Genomic DNA, 20,644 nt, shown 5'->3' on the forward strand with positions numbered 1-20,644 from the left:
ATATATATATATACGCATATGCTATTCTTAACTACGATTAAGTAAATGAATGCTCATAATAGCATCCTCCGAAATTTTCTTCGATATATATATATATATATCTAAGAATAGATACGTATTAAAATTCAAATTAATTTTAGAAACCTTACAGTAGAGCAAAATTTAGAAAGGTAAAGAACTTGATACTTAAGGTGCGTATGTTTTCTTTCTAGAGCAAATGCTGCCCGAATACTATTATCCGCTTATATAATATACACTTATCTGTCAAGTTTACAGTGCACATAATTTCTTTGAAAAATCATGCAATTTAAAGGCATACATTGAGCTCATACATAAATTCAGTATAGTCCACGATGTAGGTAGATTTGCAATTATTTTTTTTTTCCTCTCTATTTGTCAAAATTATATGATATTAGGTTTTGAGAGAAAATTCAAATTTATGCCAAAATTTTGAGAAATTATTAATGGTGGCTCGCTTCCTATAAATTGTGAACAGCTCGTGCTGTACAACAAAAGTTGTTCTGGAAGTTTTGGTTGTTAAAACACTTTTCGTTTTTGGTTGACTATGAGTTATGAGCACTGAGCCCGATTGAATCAAGACTTCAATTGACATGAAATTTATGTAATTCTTTCACATATCACCTATTCTTCTTTATTGTCTTATTTATGTATATGACTGGCAGATGCTAATGTATTACATTTGAAGATATGACAGATATTGAATTCGTTTTTGTGTAACAATGAAATCTATTGGGGTATATATTAAAGCTGTTAGGAGGGAAAAAGGAATGATTGGAGGAAATTTTATTGAGACAAAGTCCCTCCTAATCGTATATACTGTCGAAAGTGTTTAGTTGCTGGATAAAACTGGAGAACTCTATGGCTTCGCTATCGCTTTTATTGTATAACAATTGGGTAAAGAGTTTAAAAGTATTGAAAATGTTGCGCAAACAAATTTCTAAAGTATCATTATATTCTTAAAATTGTTTAATTATTGTTAACAATAAAGTTAATTATAAGCGAAATTAAAAAAGGCCATTAGTCCAATAGCGTACACGACACAATATTGCCAGCAATATGTAATTAAAAAGCAGAAAAACATAAAAAAGGATGGAAAGAAAGGCTGGAATGAAAAGGAGAAGAAACCCATTATAATAGTCATTTAATGACCAAGAGTGACTCGCTTTCCGGAAAGTAATTTATTAAATAATTGTATGTGTATGAAGGCGGGCAAAGGGAAGAGAGGGCATTATTATGTGCATGTGCACGCTGTTGACCCAAGTAATGATGTGAATTCAAAATCCAAAAAAAAAAAAAAAAAAAACATAAAATTCTTTATGAAAACATGTTTGTTCTTTTTTGCCCCTTAACTAATGATAAGAAAAATGCATTAGAAATAATTTGAGGTACTTAAAAGATGACAAAAAAAAAAAAAAAAAAAAAAGAACAAAAAAAAAAGAAAAGGAAAATAAAAAATAAGAGATGAAATAAAAATGTAAAGAAAAAGATATTGTGCATGAACACAAATACTTTATGCCAAGTACCACTTTAAGTGACAACTTACGAAACAAGATAGTCAGTCTGTGATGATAAGATGAAAGGACGAGGAGAATACATGCACATATGTACACATTTTAAATAAAATATATAGCAAAAGAGAGAGAGCTCTTAACAGCATTGTAGTACTTAAACACACGCATCAGCAAAAACTTCAATACACTAGACACATAACGGCAGTTAGTTTAACGTATCAGTACCTTGCTTACATGTTTACAAAAGATTTGCAAGAAAAGTGTAAGAAAAAAATAGAAAAAGGTAAAGAAAAAATTACTAACTAACGAGCTGTTGCTTGTTGATAATGGCCAAAAACAATATATATATATATATATACATATATATATATATATATATATCATAAGTCAGAGTCTGACTGGGGGGAAGGAACGACAAAGTTTTATGCATACAAAGAATAGCAACAAATTAAAAAGTTGCTTTATCATATTTGCTGAGAAGCAGTTTTCGCTAATTGATTGACATCAACATCAACGAGAGTATTATGCAGGCGTCGTCCGCTTAACGCGGTTAATTCGTACACTGCTGCATTAAAATCGTGTTATACGTACCTTTTCCATATTTTTCACCCAAACTAAACTACGACATGGAATCATATAATTTAAACTTGGATATAAAGTCGAGCAAAAAATTTGTACCCTTTTGTATCCAAACACGAGCTGTATTAAGATCGTTTTACAAGATAGTTTGGTTTAATGTAAATGAATGCGATGTGTACCGTGTTATATCGAGACCAAGTCTTAAGGTATAAAATTTTATAACAAACACTTTCTTACAGATATATATATATATATATATATATGAAGTTCAACATTAAGATGAAATATGACAGTTATCTTAAAAAAGTCTACCAAAAATGAAAAGATATTAAATTAAATTCATCCTCTATATTATTGGGTGGGCACGGCTGATTTTTTCTATTTCCAGAATAAAAGTAAAAATTTACTCGGTGTGAGTGTTGCGCGTTATGAGCAATAAACGAAAAAACACGGAAAGCAAATGTTTTCAAAGTTTTTCGGGGATGGGCGTGTGGACTCTCTAGGCCTGTGCCCTGACCAGTTTATTTGTAGCTGATATTTTCGCTCTTTCGAACGGAAGAATGTTTCCCGCATATACTACACCTTTGGCCAGATGGACGAATAGACAGACGAACAAACGGACCTGCTTAGGTACATCCAGAATTTGAAGCTGACCAAGAGTTTATATACTTTATGCGGTTTTTGAAACTTGCCCCTGGGCATTATAGAGGTATTGGAAGAAGGTAACATTTGTTTTGTGTTTTATAATTTTGGATAGGCATGGTCAAGGTTTTTTTTTACTGCTTCTGGGTATTGCGGCATCGCCCACAGAATATGCGCTAATATTGTTGGAGATATATCTGCTGTAGTCGATGCCAATTTTCAATTTCTTTTGAAAAACAAAGGTGTTTCCAGTTGACATGATGCTCTAGCCGCGCCCTTCGACCGCTTTAGCTTATTTTCAATACCAACCTGCAAGCAAGAACTTCCAAAGTGTCCGCCAAATTTCACTTTTGCGGTCAGGAGGATGTTTACATACACATATATTACACGGACAGACGGATGGACAGACGGATATGCTTAAATTATTTAGAATTTGATGCTGATTAGGAATGTATCTAATTTATGGAGTGTCTGAAGCTTCGTTATGGGCCTGGGAAACGTTTCGACAAAATGAATCTCTCATCCTTCGGTAATGGGTATAACAAGGCTTGTTTAATTTTTCGAAATCGTGTTGTATAGTAATCGTGTTAACCTGGAAATGTCTGTGCATTATAAGATGGGAAATTTTGCTAGCAACATTTGCGCAACAAACTGATTTTGTGCTACCTCATCAAAAAAAGGGGGAAAAAATGAAGCGAACCCAATTACTGATTTTTTTTCGACATGGTACGTAAGGCTACGCACTATGAACATATGTATGTTATGATATGATGTATTGATTAGATCTATGCGTGAGTGCATTAGCCCTCTAGCAGCAATATTTACGTGCGTACGTGTTTCTGTTTGAGAAAAAGTGGAAAAATCAAAAGTAAAGTGACGTCAGCAAGATTTCTAATTTTTACGCATGTATATGATAATAGAACATAACTTTTAGTGTAAACTGCAAGTATTCGATTATTTGATTGTACCTTAGAAACATCATATTGTAAGCAAGTAATATTTCGCGTATCGCATTTCTTTTCCGTCTGCATGTTACAATTCGCAAAGCAAACTTGCTTTCAAGCAAATATGAATTATGCGCGCAATCTCCATGAAAACTTACACTTTAACACTAAAGCTACCAAATAGGTCAGTTTGATCATTTTTAATTTTCAATCTTCAAAAAAAAACCGTTATAAGGCATATAATGTTTAAAATTTTTACAGTGAGCTTTATTGACACGAAGAGACCTTCAAATACTTACAAAAATTTGTTGCCTACCTGATCTAGGGATTTTTGATATGTCGATGACTCTCTATCTCTAATTGTTAGTAAACCATTAACGGGACTATTTCTGGATCAAACATGCAGGCGGATTTGAGGAGCATTTACGTGAAAGGTTTTCCGAAATAACTTCAAAGGGTCGAAGGCATAGAAAGCATGAAAGATTACCCATTTTTTTCCAAGTTATTTTAATAGGGGATCAAAATTCTTCCTTTCAGCTGTTTTCCCAACACTGGATTTATTTGCATTTTTTCGCAGCCAAGTCGACATTTAAGGCGCGCTGCCTTCATGTATTTAATGGCTGATGTTGTAATGCTTTTGTGGCAAAAACTTTGCTTAATTCTGCGCAAAAGTTGCCGTTTGACGTCGTTGATGTCTATGGAAAGTCGAAAGAAGCATTTTCGTCACACTTTACTTCTATAACTAACGAGGAGATCAAATTGATATTCAAGCCAAGATTGAATGGGTGTGCAGGTGATGCCAGTGCCAAAGCTGGTTTGCAAAATTTCGTTTCGACGCTTTTGCTTCACGTTCTGGAAGGTCAGTAGGTGCCAGTCGATAGGCAAACGGAATTAACTGAAACAAACCGCCGAATGATAACTCGTGAGATCACTGAGAGTTTAAATCTATTGAATTTTATTGTTCTTAATAAAGTTAAGTTATGTACACTATAAAGAAATCGATTTTTGTTTTGGACAAAGAAAATGAAATTTCTTTACGAATCAATCTTTAGATATGTGCAGAACGTCGGTCGGACAATCTTACCAGCTACCCGGCTATACGCATTCGGTTCAAGGCACAAGTTTTATTCTTTTCCAAAAGAAAAATGAAGGGAAAGAATTGAGATATGCATTTTCATAAATTAACTTGGCGACGGGCCTTACCACGATACGCAAGAACAGCACTCGATAACTGTTATGAGAAATGCAAATATAATGTGAAAGGTAGCAAACATAATAATAATAATAGAGAAGATTTCGCACAAAAATTCCAAACGTATAGAAAAATCAAAAATTGAACTTTACATCACCTCTGCCCGTACACACAATATGTTAAGCAAACGCACGTATCCACGCCTAGCTCTATTCAATACATTCTAATACCGCATAGGCGCGTATCGATGAAAAGTCAGTAATTGCGTAAGTTTACGTGTTTTCTCGCTCTCTCGCTCTCTTTTATAGCGTCATCGGATGTCATGATGTATCCCATATAAAAATTTTCTTGCGTGATTGTTGCTAGCAATATACGGCAATGCTTTTGACATCGACAACTTACATCATTTCGTTACAGCACTTTTTCGCATAATATCACTGCAAAATATTTGTAAACAATTAAAGAATTCGAAAGACATTTACGTATGCATCGCAGTCTTTCTTTCACGAACCGAATGTCTTGCGGTGCGTAAATACATTTGCTATAGATTTGAGAAAGCGGAATAGCGGCTAATGCGAAACCGTTTCAGCTTTGATAAATAGAAGCGTATTATAGGAAAAGGATACAAATAATTGAGGAAAATATCCCAACTTTATACATACCCTACAACACTCTTCGTTTAACGCTATAATTATTACATGGCAATCACATGGCAACTGTTAATTCAAGTTAACCCTTATAAAGCATTCCTTCATCCTAGCTATGGCACCTAATCTTTGCGAATCGGTAGAGAGTAAGAAATTTGTGCAACATGTAAAGTAGCTAATCAACTAAAATTTTGAATTCCTGTTGGAACTGTTGCAATAATCATTGTAGTTGAGGTGAAATGAGCTCGTGTCTCAAGGTCTATACCAACTGTACATATATATGGTCAGCTCAAACAATAAAACCTAATAAACCAAGTGCCAGGGAATGTTTCGAGTTTGTGCTTATGTATGCAGCACGCAGAAGGACTCGCGATAAAGCCACCTTTTATTATACCGATCGTTTCAGAATCAGTTTCTGAATCGATGTAGGCTTGGCTGTTCTTCTCTCGGCCGCGGGGTCTTGTATGAGATGTTTTAATGAAATATTGCACGACGATTTTTGTTCGACTCAAGGACGAACGCTCAAAATCGAAACGATCCGAACGATTCGAATCGCATCACTTGTTCAGCTATTTCCCACATAATGCCGTATTTTGACAAGTCGTTATTCAAATAGTGGCATTAGGGACAAGATGTTTAATGGTGGACGGTATCCCAATATACTGTTTTCACTTATTTAAATTATAATAACAGTTAATTAATAAAAAAAGCAAATATTTAATAATTAATTAATCACAAGTCAGCCATCACTCAACAAGAGAAATACAAAACTTATTAAATTTGCTGAACTTACTTGCGGTACTTGCCATACCGTTCTACAATTGGATTTATGAAAATATTTAAGAAAACCGAGAGATTCTACAGAGGCTAAATAGTAAGCCGGAAGGAATTCATATGATACAGTATAGCATGATGATGTTAATAAACTTTAGCACTTGGTGTGTAAGTATGTTTGTTGGCTAAATATTTGTACCATGTTTTTGGATCAATATCTGTACAGTAACATTTCCATCAAGGCGGCATGCAGTGACACCTAATTGGATAGAGAGACCAGCGATCACTAACAATTATTGAATTGGAATCTTTTTGTATAGGTTCGGGCGTGAAGCGAAGAATTAGTCCATACATCCCTTAAGTTACAGTAATAAACGAAACCTTAATTAGGTTGAAATGTTTGTGAGAGCTTTATACAACTGTACATATGAGTCGGAGTTTATACACTTTATGAACGGGGGTAGTTACTTTTCCCAAACACAGGCATATATAGAACAACAACAACAGTTTTTTTTGTCGTGATTCTATTTCATTTTTGATTTTTCTTCTCTTTTTCTTTTTTCCCTTTTGTTTTCTTTTGTTTTTGTTTTTTTTTTTTTGATTCAACAAAGACTAAAGACAGGAAGGCTGGTGCTTTTTGCTTAAGTAAATGTGTTAGGAGCAGTATTGAATTATTTTTCGTGTTTTCGACTTTTAACCTTTGTTATTAGATTTCTTGCTGCTTGGAGAAGAAGTTATGTATTCCTTTTTTTTTTGTTTTTTTTTTTTTTTGATTTAGTACAAATTGCTTCGTAAGTAGCAAGAAATGCGTATATATTTTTTTAAAATAAACTATAATAGAACGAAGGTCGATAAGTTCGAGAAGACTAAGGAGGGTTTGAGTTTTAATTACTGGAAAAATTTCCTTCCAAAGAAGTGTGAATGCAAACTGACTTTTTCAAGTTAATTGTAAAAGATTTTTAAACTTTACACCATCCCGCCACCTTTTATGACCAGTAAACAATTACTCTAAAAAAATTGCGTAGAAACATTATGTCCTTCTATCAAAAACTGTTAAGCGATATTTGAATAGTTGAAGTTATATATAACTAAGGCGAAAATCCAATTTCGCGCTTCATTCTGAACGTTCAACTTTTTCTCCTTTTTATTTATATACATGAACAACATAGGTAAAACAAAGCTCAATACAAAATAACATCATAATGAAATGCAATTTAGATGAGTTGTGCCGAGTAGCGAAGGAATATTACATCTACAGTAGTGGATGTGATTAAATCTCTAGAATACAATCTGAACACCTCATCTGAATAAGTAATTTAATGTAGCTTTGGGTATTTAATTTGATAAGCTGTCAATAATAATGTTGACAAAATGTATTGAGCATTTCTTCTTTAGTAATCAATGACGTGGATAGCAAAAAGCAGAAATGTTAGGTATAATAAATAGCTAATTAACAGCTATTCAACTGTGACGACCCTTTACAATATTATTCGCTCTATAACGTAATAAACTGAATTGAGTCTTAATCGCGTAACACACTTCGCTTTTCCCATTCTATTCTCCAAGTTCTTTTATTTGGTACCCATATCGCCGATATTATTAGGAAAAAATTAATCCATCACATCGTCGTGTCTACCATATCCATTTTTAGGAACTACTTTAAAACATTCTGTCTTGGTTGCGTTATCATAAATTAGCATAAGACCTCAAAAAAGTGAAAAAATATTAAATTTAATCACTTGCCACTATATGTGGGCATGGCCGATTTTTCTCACTCTTGCACGTAAAGAGTAGAGGGTTGCGTAAGGTATATGTGAAAAATTTTAGCCTTTGAGCATTGCTAATTTCCAAGTAACGAGTAAAAGCCCACAAATTTTTGTTAAGAAAAACGAAGTTGCGTTCATTTTATGGTCCACTGCAGGCTTCTGCTCCAACCAATTTGGCCAATTTTCAATACCAATCTGCTGGCGGAAAATTTCAATGTTTTCATCAAATTTAAAAGTAATATTTTCATGAGAGTACCAACAACTAACAATGTCCAGACGGACAGACTCACGATTCAATGCAAAATTTCATGCTGATCAAGAATATGTATATCTTATAGGGCCTCTAAAGCTTCCTTTTCAGTGTTACATACATTATGAAACAAAAAAAAAAAAAAAAAAAAAACAAACAGTATACCCTTATCCTTCAGTAGTGGGTCTAAGAAGACCTCATTATAACTTATACATTGACACAATCGAAGGGTAAGGAAACTCTTTAAGAGTCTTTAAGAAATATCTCCTTGAATAAATTGAATATGGCCTATTCCAAAGATCGAACGACTTGTTAATATACCATCCCGACCCACGTATAAATGCAAATTTCTGAGCAGTGTAGAGATAAAATGAAACTAGTGCATTCCCTTTGATAGCGAATAGTAAAGATAAATAAATGACATTCACCAATAGTGTACTATGGAAAAACCAACCCACCAACATCCTATACATCACACGTTAGTTTATCATTTCAAATAGCTTTACCAGATCGTAGGCAAATTAAAAAAAAATTATTTAAAGTATAAAGAGAAAATCATGGAAAATTATAACCACTTGTGGAAAGTAATCAAAGCAAACGGCGGCCAATGAACGTATAATTGCTTGGCAACTGGTATTGGCACAGTGCAAACAATTATTTTATGGCCGTTAGCGTCGTATCATTACGCATATTAAGCCTATTTAATTTTACGCTAGCAAAGTGTACACTTTTAACTTCATCCAAAATCTGTTAAATCGTACATATAATAAAATCGATTTCATCGCTGACTATCTACTCGATCTCTAATTTTCTTCTTATATCCGTGGACATCACAGGTATTAGTTATTATTTTAAATTTTCTCCACAAATATAAACTTCATATCCCGATTGTGCTGTTCACTGTTAACTAGTTAAGTTTGGGTGGTACACGTAGCCACTGTTATTGCCAAATAAGAAATTATTAATAATTTCCCTTGTTCTCCTTAAAAAGCAGCTTCCAAAGTGTACAGTTTTCCTGTTAGAGCTTTAAGCTGAGCCATGAAGCTTTCCTCCATGAAGTCCGCTTGTGACGCTCAAGTAACTCATAACACGAACTCTATTAAATACTAAAAAAGTCTTACGCAAATAAGTGGGAATAGAAATAAATATGAATTTTACTGTGTACAACTATTATCTTGAAGGTGCCGTCAAGTTCCAAAAAAAATATTAACTAAACTATATAGGATTTACTATACATGTGTTACTATATATTGATTGATATATCGATAGAACAGATGTCCCGGACCTTCGTTTGAATATAAAATTGCAACTCTGTGTTTGAAATTCAAATTTTATTTATATCCAAAGGTTAGTTATTCATCCGTTAATGACGGAAAAAAAGTATTTCTAGAAGATTATAGCTCTAGAAATCGAAATTTGCACTGGCCTGTTGAGAAGATAACATATTTATTGAAAATCACCCCAGTTATAAAAGTTAGTTATAAAAGGGATAAACATGGCTTTTTTCTTCGTGTGTCACGTTTACGATGTACCTGAGGAGAGTTGCATTGACTTGTCGCGATATGGATTGGGGCAATTACTTTGAGAACATGGTGACCGCCAAGTGGGCTTTCGATCGTGTTAGTCGGCCATCTCTTTGGGGCGCGATCATAATTATCTGATATGATTGTGTTATTGCTTACTGAATTATGTCGAAATGCTCCAGGAGGCGAAGATGGCATCTTATGTACTGAAATTTTCTTGAGAATACACAAAGGAAAGTGTTGGCTAGCGTTTGATGACTGCAAGGGCATTACGAAACATACGACATTGACCCATCAATTATATTGAAGCATTGGCATACTACTCGCGGTATTCGCGGTATTCGCGGCATTTTCCATTTATAATTAACTCTAGTTTGCTTACGGAATGGAGAGAAGACTTGGTTAAGTCATGGTTAACTATAGAGGGTCTTATTGTAATTCAAGCATAACTAACTCTAACTAAGGGAGATAAATGTTACCAATCGCGATCGAAGTAAAAGTGAGTAGTGAAGATTATCTTCTTGATTGTACTGATGACTGACTGCTTTCTTGATGGGGAAGCAAAATCAAATCAACTAAATATCGGTACAAATAAGTATTTGTATATAACTTGGAAAGCAACAGCATTACACACAGCATACAAACAATTGTTTTATTAATTTTGAAAGAATTCGTTCACATTGATGGTTCGCCGGATTTCAAATTATGAAATTATTACTGATTCGTGTTATCAACACGAGGTTAGGAAACACTGGTTTAGACTACGTTTCATTTCAGTTATGGCTTGTAGTCATTATTATTGTCATATTGTTATTCCGATCTGCCAATTATTTGTCAACATTTTAAAAGCTCTTTGTTAAGTATACAACTAAGCTCGCTTGAAATTTTTATAATAATAATAAAAAAAAGAAAAAATTGAAAATTTTGGCAGCAGCATCGATACCGTTATTAACAGTCAATTGTGTAAAGCAATTTTAGTTATTGCAGACAATTGACATCGCGGATGACTGATTCTAATAATTGCATCGTAATCGAAGTGAGGTCGATTTTCTTTAGAAAGCAATACGTAAATAAACGTAATTGTGTGTGCAGCGAAGACAAATTGATGTGAACTTTTTTTCTTGATTTACTTACTCACATAATTGTTTTTATATAGATTTAAAACAAACAAAAAAAAAGAAAAACAAAAATCATTTATCATAATTACGATGCAGTTTTCGTTTGTTTAAAGCTTTTCATGTTATTTTCGGTTACTTTTGTTCTGTTACCGCAAAATCACTTTTCCTTAGTGTCTAAGTAATGCCACACAGCTTAGCGTGAAGGAAAAGCTCAAGGATTACGAGGATTGCGTTTGTTGCTGTTTCTCTTCGCTTTTCTTCACAAGCTAATGACATGCGTTTGTAGCTGGAAGAAGATGATCCTGAGTCGTTCATTATTCCAAATTTAATTAGCAGTAAAAGCTATGGGTGGCAATAGCTTGCCTAGTGCTCTCTCTCCCTTCAATTAGGATTCAATTATACAAAATATTTTACAACAAGAACAAGAATTTTATAAAAAGCCATAGATCTTACAACGATTTAATGTCATTGCATTGTCAGAGCATTCGGCTAATGGAACAGCAACTGCACCAAGAATTTAAACTTCATTGCAGCTGCATTTCGATGCGTAAACATGCCTCAAGTTAAGGAATAATGTGTTAAGAGAATTTCCGTAAGTTTCGTTAACCTGCTGTTGCTCGTGCCTGTACAAATATAAATTGTTTACGTGCAACGAAGCAGGCTTTCTCCTCCGACGCTTAGTTGATTTACATTTAAATTGATTCGACATCTTGTGTTTCATTCCCAATTGCGAGAAAAGTCCAAAGTAAATAAATTTCGCTTCAATCGTTCGAATCGCTAAGACACGTACTGTGCTGTGTTCTAATACAGAAAAGTGTTTTTAGAGAAAACATTCTTGCAAATGACTTCAAAAATGAAAGAATGTTTCCTTTAGGGAAAGCTAAGTTTGCTCTATAAAGAATTGTTTGATAATGTCGGTCGCAACTGTAGCATGATTTCTGAACTTGAGTCGAGACTTGAAGCAATAAACGAAAACCGTCAAAATTGTGATACCACTGGGGCCAGTTGACTGGTCTTTCAAGCTTAACCTAACAAGCGTGATAAGGATAATTTTAAATCAAATTTCTTTTTTCTGGACACAGCTTTAAAGGCTTACTTTGTAAATCGTCGAATGAGTTCTGTTACTCATGCACGATTATGTGTATATGTGTTGGTTTATATGGTCCCGGATGCATGTAATTTTATCGTTGCAAACGTTAGGCAAATTGTGTAACCCTAACGGGAACAAGACGAAAGCTTGAGGATCATTTCTATTGTGAGCTAAAGTCTTTTGTTTATTTCACAATGCATAGAAGCTGAGAAAGGTGGTGGATATGAGGGACTCGGTCACGGATGAATGTAGTTATTTTACTTATTTTGTTTTTGACATAATTTCAACTCGAACAAGTAAGAAAATTATGTTCGGTCGTGACGGAATCTTTTATACCCATTTTCGTTAGTACAAGAAAGACTAAAAAGAAAAAGAAAACAAGAATAAATTTTCGCACTCTATAATATTGGATGGGCGGGGCTAACGAAGCGGGCGGGGAAAGCAAAGGTATTCACAGTTTTTGTTGCATACGCAGGTGGGTGTTGCAGGCGTGTCCTTTTTTGCAAATTTGTAGGCGATATCTTGTGAATGTTTACCGCAGGTGCTATGTAGCAGGATAGACGGACATATGGACGGACTGAACAGGCGGACACGCTTAGCTGCATTCCGAATTTGAAACTGGCCAAGATTTTGTGATCCTTTTTGAGATTTTGGAAGCTTGCTTCTGGGCGCCATAAAGGTATTGAATAAAAAAATTCAATTTTGGTACACTACAACATTGCGTGGGCATTGTTAATTTTTCTCGTTTTTATACGGGTACTGCAGCATCAGCGTTGAATAGATGTTCAAATTTTCGCCAGTTTATCTGCTGCAGTTTTCGAGTAATGAACTAAAAAACCAATATACTATTTTCGTTGAACAAGAGAGGTGTTCTCACTTCACGTCGTACCGTAGGTGTGTCCTTCGACTGATTTAAGCCATTTTCAATGCCAAACTGCGTGCAAGATCTCCTAAAGTTTTTCTACCAAATTTGAAGTCGATTGGTCTCGATTTTGCGACTCAGAAAATGTTTACAGCACACATTATACAGATGGACAGACGGGCATGGTGAAACTTCGTTCTGGGCGTATGAATATAAAACTCATCCTTCCATGACGGGATTAGATATATGTGTGGTCTCTGTATAATGTTTTATGTTTATGTATATGTGTATGTAGCCTGTTTGCATAACTAAATGAATTAAAATTATAAACAACTTCCTGCTCAAGCTATGGGGCTTCCTTCTTGAGTGTGAAGTTGTGAGCCCAATTGTGATATGATTTGTTATGAGAGCACGTGGTTCGGCTAGGGTTACTAATATCTCTTAGGAAGGGAAGAAGCGTGAATTGGCAAACTAAACTTTCCTAAATTCGACCTTTATTGTAAGAGAACAGAACATTATATACATATATAAGGTTTCATTCTGTCGCCCGGCAATTTATTAAGTTTTCAAATTAAAAATTCTATCTAATCGATCTGCTCATATATTATTAATGTCATTCCGTATTATATGTCTTACAATTGATTAAATTTAAATCTGAAACTGTGATTATTTTTAAATGGCATGAATGCCGCCATTGGTGAACTTTATTGTCACACAAAACGTCGGAGTTTTGTGTGGAATCATTTAATAATCATTTAAAAGTTTTTAAATATATTTACTAAGCGTTAAAAGCTATTAGTGCACTTTCGGTGTTAGCTCAGACTATCGGAAACACGAAACCAGCACAACAGCACACGTTTCTATTTGTTTATTTATTCTTTTCGTTTTCCACTTTTTTTCACTTCATTATTATATAGTGAACTCTGGGGAAAGTTTAGTTTTTTTTCTGTTTTTTTTTTTTTTTTTTCTAGTGTCCAAACGAGGATAGTGGTATGTTGATGTTATCATTGCGTTTGTCTCGCGATATCTTAATAAATAATGTATGCCTATGTCTGATTGATTGCAACTTGTCCATTTGTCCAGTTTCGCCTGGTAGCCCTGGTATTAAAAAAAATCCATAGCTAAGACAATTGATTATGATATTTGAAAGTTGAACTGACGCGCGTTACAATTCAAACTAAACAAATGGACAAATATGTCAAATATACCTAAGAGATTAAAGTGATAACGAAACTATAAATTTATAAAGTAAGACAACAAACATTGGTTTGCAATTTGTCATAAATATCAATGAATATAAAACTTGAAGAAATTCTTTATGTGAAAATGTCTGTTCTCGCTCCTCTTCGCTCTCCAAAAACTAAGCATTTTTCATCTTTCATATAATTTGCTCAGGGCGTCAGGTATTCACAATTCGTATGAATACAATTTATATGTACCTATATATATATATATATATATATTTTTTTTTTTTTTACTTTTAAAACATATGTGTATATATATATATATATATATATGTATATATAAAGTATAAAAATCTCGGTATTTTTGCCTTGTTTCTTCTTTCACCATTATATTTTTGCTCTTCTTGTTTCAGTGGTTTTTTTTTGTTTTAATATATAAAACTGTGCAATTTCATGACGTCATTGCATGTTGTATTCCATTTTCAACTACTACCATTAAGCTATCCGACGCGCCTACATATTTAGTTACATATATAGTTTGTTTCCATTTTACATTTTCTTATAAAGGTATACACACACACATATATATATATATATATATATCGCTATCGTTTCTTTTTCTAATTGTTTGAAAGAATCTTTTGTTTTTATATGACCAAAGGGAGAATGCCATGATTTTTATTATTTGCTATATGTAGCATACACATACATGCAACGAGGTGATATCTTTTACTCAACCAGTTCAAATCAAAGATGAAATAACTGAAACCGTGAAAAGAGAATAGAAAGCAAGACAAAACAAGTCCTGCAAAGATATATCAAAGCAAAACTGTGAAACAAATGACGATAAATTAACAAGAAGGACAACAAGTCGCAAATAATTTTTGCACATAAAGAGGATACGAATGCAATAAGGACCTATTTGATAATCACATTTAGCCGTAAAAATCGCACGCAATCGCAATTACATATATAGCCACAAAAAATGCATGGACTTGGCGTTAGAACGCATGCTGTTTTTACATGCTGTCGTAGCTACTTATTATTTAATTACTTTCAAAGCATTTTTGAGTAAAGGATTATGCAAAGGCAAGGAATGGGTGTGTATTTAATTCTTGGATAAATTATAGAGAGTACAGCACAGCCCAACACAACACTTGACTGTTAGAAAAATGGTAGTCGATACGATTCGAACTGAAACTGTTAGTGCACGTCGCAATGTATTTTTGCTAACAAATTAAAAAGAATAAAGTTAAAGGAAAAGTTAAGTTCGCGTTGCCAGGCTCTGCCTGCTTACCCAACTAGTTTTTTTTTTTTTTTTGCGATATTGGATTCAATTTGCACATTGTTGACCTAAGGCGATAAAGTTCATGTTTTTGTGTATATGTGTGTGCTCAGTTGCACAAATATCAAATTAAAGCTAACAAGTTTTTTAATCAGTCCCAGTTAGCACATAACTAAATAACTATGTTCACTGCGAAAGTGTATTAGTAGCGTAGCAGTTATATGACGTCTTACATGTTTAAGCAAAGCGTTGACCTGAACCTAAAGTGCATAAAATTCAAGTGATATCGAATCGCCTTCAAACGCAAGGTATAAAATGCCGACGGAACTTGCTAAGACCCCCGATGTTAGCTGTTTGTCGACCGACTGTGAAGTTTTTCATAGGCGAAATACCATAGGGAAATCTGGTCTCTGACCTGACCTAATACTGCAGATATTCTAAATTGAATACGTTAAATACATTAACAATCCTCCTGCCATAAATTCGCTACGTTTCAAAAAATCTCTTCTGAGGAAAGGACTTTTGTGAAAGTGAAAGGTCGACAATACTTAAATAGTTAAGTGGATTGTCAATTTTTCAAGTTGTTTTTGGCCGAAAATTTATTTTGGATCTACTACTAATACTACTACTGCTACTACTACACTCGAGTGTCGTCGTCCAACCACCTGAAAGCCACCTGAAAGCGAATTGTAGTTGTGGATAATGCGGTTTTTGATGATTTGAGTTTTCTTGAAAATTGGTCGATTTTTGAAGAAACTAAATGCTAAATAAATCGAAAACCATATATTCATTAATGGCGTGTTACCTGCGTCATGCATCTGGCAACTGGCGAATAGATTAACAACAATTGGCACAAATTTAGCGGTAATGGTAACTTGCTTGTGAAAGGCTATAAAGGCTGAATATTTTCGGAAGGCCAAACCAGTCGAGCCATGCATAAGCGAGTCGTAGGAGAGTTGAACAGTGGATCGCAATAGAGCCGAAAGTCGAGTGAAGAGATTTGAATTGTAACAAGACCAGAATAATAATAATAAAGCAAAGTATTACGTAAAGTGTATGCATCGGTGATGATTGAGGAATTACCGAAGGGATCTTTTCAAACAATCTTTAAAACAATTACTAAATGCATCAAAAAATATCTTTTAACATCGGGCAGTTGGTTGTGGATGTGGAATAAGTCTAATTGGGAATATTTTCTGAAAATATCTTTAAATGACCCAACTGAGGATTTGTGCACAATAACAGGGCGATCTTTTCCATAAGTTACATATTTTATAAGATTGTGAGTAGACCGTGCTCGCTTTCAGAAGTGATCGCTTGTCCGCTTGCAAGACGCATTTTCACCAAGTTTCAACCTTTCACATTAAAGGGGGAAACAATCGTATGGACAGTCCTTATATATATACTTTTACAAAATCTGTGATTATTTCGTCCAAACGTCCGAGACGGGATAGCAAATGTAGTGCAGCTTGATCTCACGACAATTCGTGTACAAATATGTTTGCATTATTTTTATTAAGACGTTTCAAAAGACTAAAGTTCAATGCATAAAGTACCATAAGCTGCTCGAGACAAGTACAGTTCTTTATAATAAGAAATATTATTTGAGCATTGGGGCATAAAGCCAGTCATTCATCGTAGTGGCCAGACAAGTCTTTTGAGGGCTTTTCCCATTAAAACTGGACTAGTACATGTTACTAGTACTAGGGATCCGTATGCTTGGTGAGTGCTTAAGTGGAAAGTTTCAATTGGGTGGACAAAAGAAGACAAATTTTTATTTTATGAATGCGACTGAATGTCATTCAGAGGATGCCAGCTATTTGCCTAACAAGATGACGATAGAGAAAGAGATAAGGAAATGGTGGCTGAAGTCTAGTGGATGTGTGTCCAATCTAAGTTTAAGGTCTATGCCCTTACCGACTGACAACTCACTTTAGCTACGACCAAAATACACTTTCCCGCACTTGAGATTTGAACTCGCGAACCACGGACTTAGTATACGCGATTCTTATCTGTTCAGTTACTCAGAAAAAATAAATAAAAAAAATATTAGATGATCGCACCTCTCGCTGTACACCAGTCTAAAAAAAACATGATAAATATCGAATTTAAGTATTTAAGTTTTTCGTTCCTTCGGATCAATAGATTTGGTTGATATAAGAATTGCTTTCTAGAAAGAGAGAAGAAACTTTTACGTTGAAATGATGCAACCATTTTTAGTTGGTCCCTTTAAATCTATCTGCTCTGCTGCCTTTATATTAACAAATGAGTTTTTATATTCACTTGTGTTACCTCGTCTCGTAAATATTTTAAGCATATCGCATGTAATTTACATTAAAGGAAACATTTACACAAAATGTTAAGAGAACATCCATTGAGACCTATGGCTTTACAAACTTTGATTATTTATTGAAAATGGGAGGGGCAAACGCATTTTAATTGCGTTATTGTGCTGAATCTTTACGCACGTAAGAGAAAACAGTGAAAATCTGTTTCAAAAATATTGTTTTCAGAATTTCCATCGTCAAGGCGCGAGGTGCATCGATTCGAATCGATCAGCGATTGCTGATAACAATCAAAACGAAACTTAAATCTATTTCGATCGACAGGTAAGTAGTACTATACAGTTTCCGATATAATCTCTGCAAAGCTCTTTAAAAAGCTGCCTTTGATAGTCAGTTGACCACGGTTCTTCTTCTAGAAATATCTGAACTTTTGTTGTGTTGCCACAATGGTTCTGACAAAGAATGTGAATAACAAAATGACAAATATTTGTTGGAATACGATTCATTTAACCAAATAACATAAGAAGCATGTTTTTTAAAAAACTATCGTGCGTGATATTGTTCTCTTTCAAGCGAGATAAATCGTATGCGGTATGGATTGGCATGCATTGAATTTGTGTAGAAAACAAGTGTGAGTTTTAGGTAAAAGGAATCTGGATACTGGAAAGCCGTTGAATTGACTTTCGATATGAGTTATGTGCTTTTGTGCATTATTTTGAAATCACTGGCCAGTGTTAGTTCGTTGTGATACAGTGTCTGCCTTAAAAGAATGCTTGTAATTATTTTATATAATATTTATCAATATCAATTTAAACATATGCATATATTTAAACTTTAACTTACTATCGACTACATTATGCTCAAACATACATGTTTACTTAAATACCAAAAATATGTTTTTTCCCCATAAAAAGTCAGAAAAACACTTGAGAAAGCGTTTCTAATCCATCGCACAGGGTATAGGCGCCGCATACGCAGATACGAACGTGTATGAAAATAGTTGCGTTTTCATTTACTACTATTGCTTCTCACAAATACAGTGCAGTCATATGTGTGTGTCTGTGCACTTAAACAAATCTTTATGACCAAGACGCGCACGTTTTCTTTTCTTTTATTGAAATTACAATTGTTCGAATTATTCATGAGCAGATTAAGTTTGTTTTCTTTTTCGTTTCGCATATATGTATATATATTCAAATATATATATACATAAATACATACATACAGATAATATTAAAATATTAATTATTTTTCAAATGTTTGTATTGTGCTTATCTATTCATTTATTTATTTATTTATTTATTAATTTTTTTTTTTTTTTTTTTTTTTGTTATTTCGCACATATATTTACATAGGTTTGTAGTTCAATTTTTTCATTCATATGCGAAACAAAAAAAAAAAAAAAAAAAAAAGGCTGGGATTTATTTCATTTCCTGATTTCAGGCCATGGCGATTGTTTGAATTGTGTTTGAGATTCGTTTTGGGAGGCTTAGCACTCGGACACACACAGGCAGAAGTCCCAAGATAAGAAAAACACGTCTTAAATGCCGGGGCTTAAGCAACAAACTGTTGTCGCTCTTAGGCAACTGAAGCAATCTAAGCTCTGGACATGGAAACCGAAAGAAAAACACACACACACACACACACACACATACACACACATACACACACACACACACGACAAGGCAGGAGGCAATAAAGAGCTTTTTGTGCAGGATTGCGTGTTAAAGGAAACGTGCATATGTTTGTGTTTTACATAAGAGAGTAAATGAAAGCTTCCGCAACAAATATAAGAGTTTTTAGAGTATAAGGAGAGATGAAAAGCAGCGAGAAATTATACGATTAAGATTCAAGTCGAATTGTTATCACATGCATGCAACTGATTAGTTGCCCGCCCGAGCTATATCTGAGAAAGACATTCAGATAGGAATCGTTTAAAAAGCTATTTGAATATGCATATCCAGAGAAACGATAATTTCGAACTTATCTAATGAACACAAGAAGCAGTCAATATAGAAGATCTAGGACTACATATAAGAGAATATCTCCCGAGAAAGTGATAAAGATTTTAGCCTGGCTCCATTGACGCCTGGCTCATCCGTTTGTTCGTCCATTGTTAAAACGCTTCCGATCGCTGAAACATCAATAGCAAACCGGACTTTTCCATATATTATCTCAGGAAAAGCCTGCTGTTTGAGTTTAGAAACAGCATTGATTCGTTCTTAACAGATAATAAGCTGCAACTTACGCTCTATATATGTAGCGGATATTTATCTAAAGTTTGCTACAAACACTTGTGAAGATCTTACAAAACTTCACAATGCAAAAGTGGTCATAATAAAGTGATCAACATAGCTACACGATAACCAGAACATTATAACGCAATGAACTAAAAGTTGAGACAACTAATCCCCGAAGTCATTTCAGTGTTTACGTGGAAAGAGATTTTCTTGGTAAGTGACTATGAACATAGCCACAGCTAGACAAGCATACGGTTTTTCGTTGTTTTAAATATTGCTAAATATGTACATCACGAAATCTTCTAAGGAATACATGTCACCTCAAAATCATCAAGATATTTTTCCGAAGAGATAAGGCAGATGAAGTATTTCAGGCAGATGAAGTATTTCGGGCAGTTGATTATGTCGGATGCATATTAGAGGATTTTTCATATGCCGAGAACAAGATGAAAAGAATACAAATAAGTGGATTTGAGAGTTACCTTTACGTCTTACGCTATCATCAATTGGCATCCAGCTTCGCTTGCCGCACTTTCTTCGCACGCCGACATAAGAAAACAGTGAGAAATTGTTTCTCCAATTGGCCAAAGTGCAATTAAAGTTTGCACTTGGCTTACGGATCGAGATTAAAACATGCCAACACTTAATTCGACTATAGGTTTACGATATATGAACGAATGGGCAAAAATTTGCCAACGACGCCTGTCCCAAGTTCACTGGCAAAGTGTAAT

The 20,644-nt window shown here is 34.2% G+C and overlaps 1 protein-coding gene across 3 annotated transcripts in view; it reads right to left on the reverse strand.

The window, feature by feature from the left end:
* LOC119631731 (serine-rich adhesin for platelets) overlaps positions 1-18,874 on the reverse strand; it is a 55,742-nt gene extending 36,868 nt beyond the window's left edge. For all 3 annotated transcript variants that reach the window (XM_038024193.1, XM_038024192.1, XM_038024191.1), the window contains exon 1: positions 18,517-18,874. The gene's annotated coding sequence lies outside the window, so the exon portion shown is untranslated. The remainder of the gene's footprint in view (positions 1-18,516) is intronic.
* Positions 18,875-20,644: the final 1,770 nt, after the last annotated feature.

The sequence above is a fragment of the Glossina fuscipes genome, unplaced genomic scaffold (assembly GCF_014805625.2).
Source record: "Glossina fuscipes isolate IAEA_lab_2018 unplaced genomic scaffold, Yale_Gfus_2 1, whole genome shotgun sequence".
NCBI classification, from domain to species: Eukaryota; Metazoa; Arthropoda; class Insecta; order Diptera; family Glossinidae; genus Glossina; species Glossina fuscipes.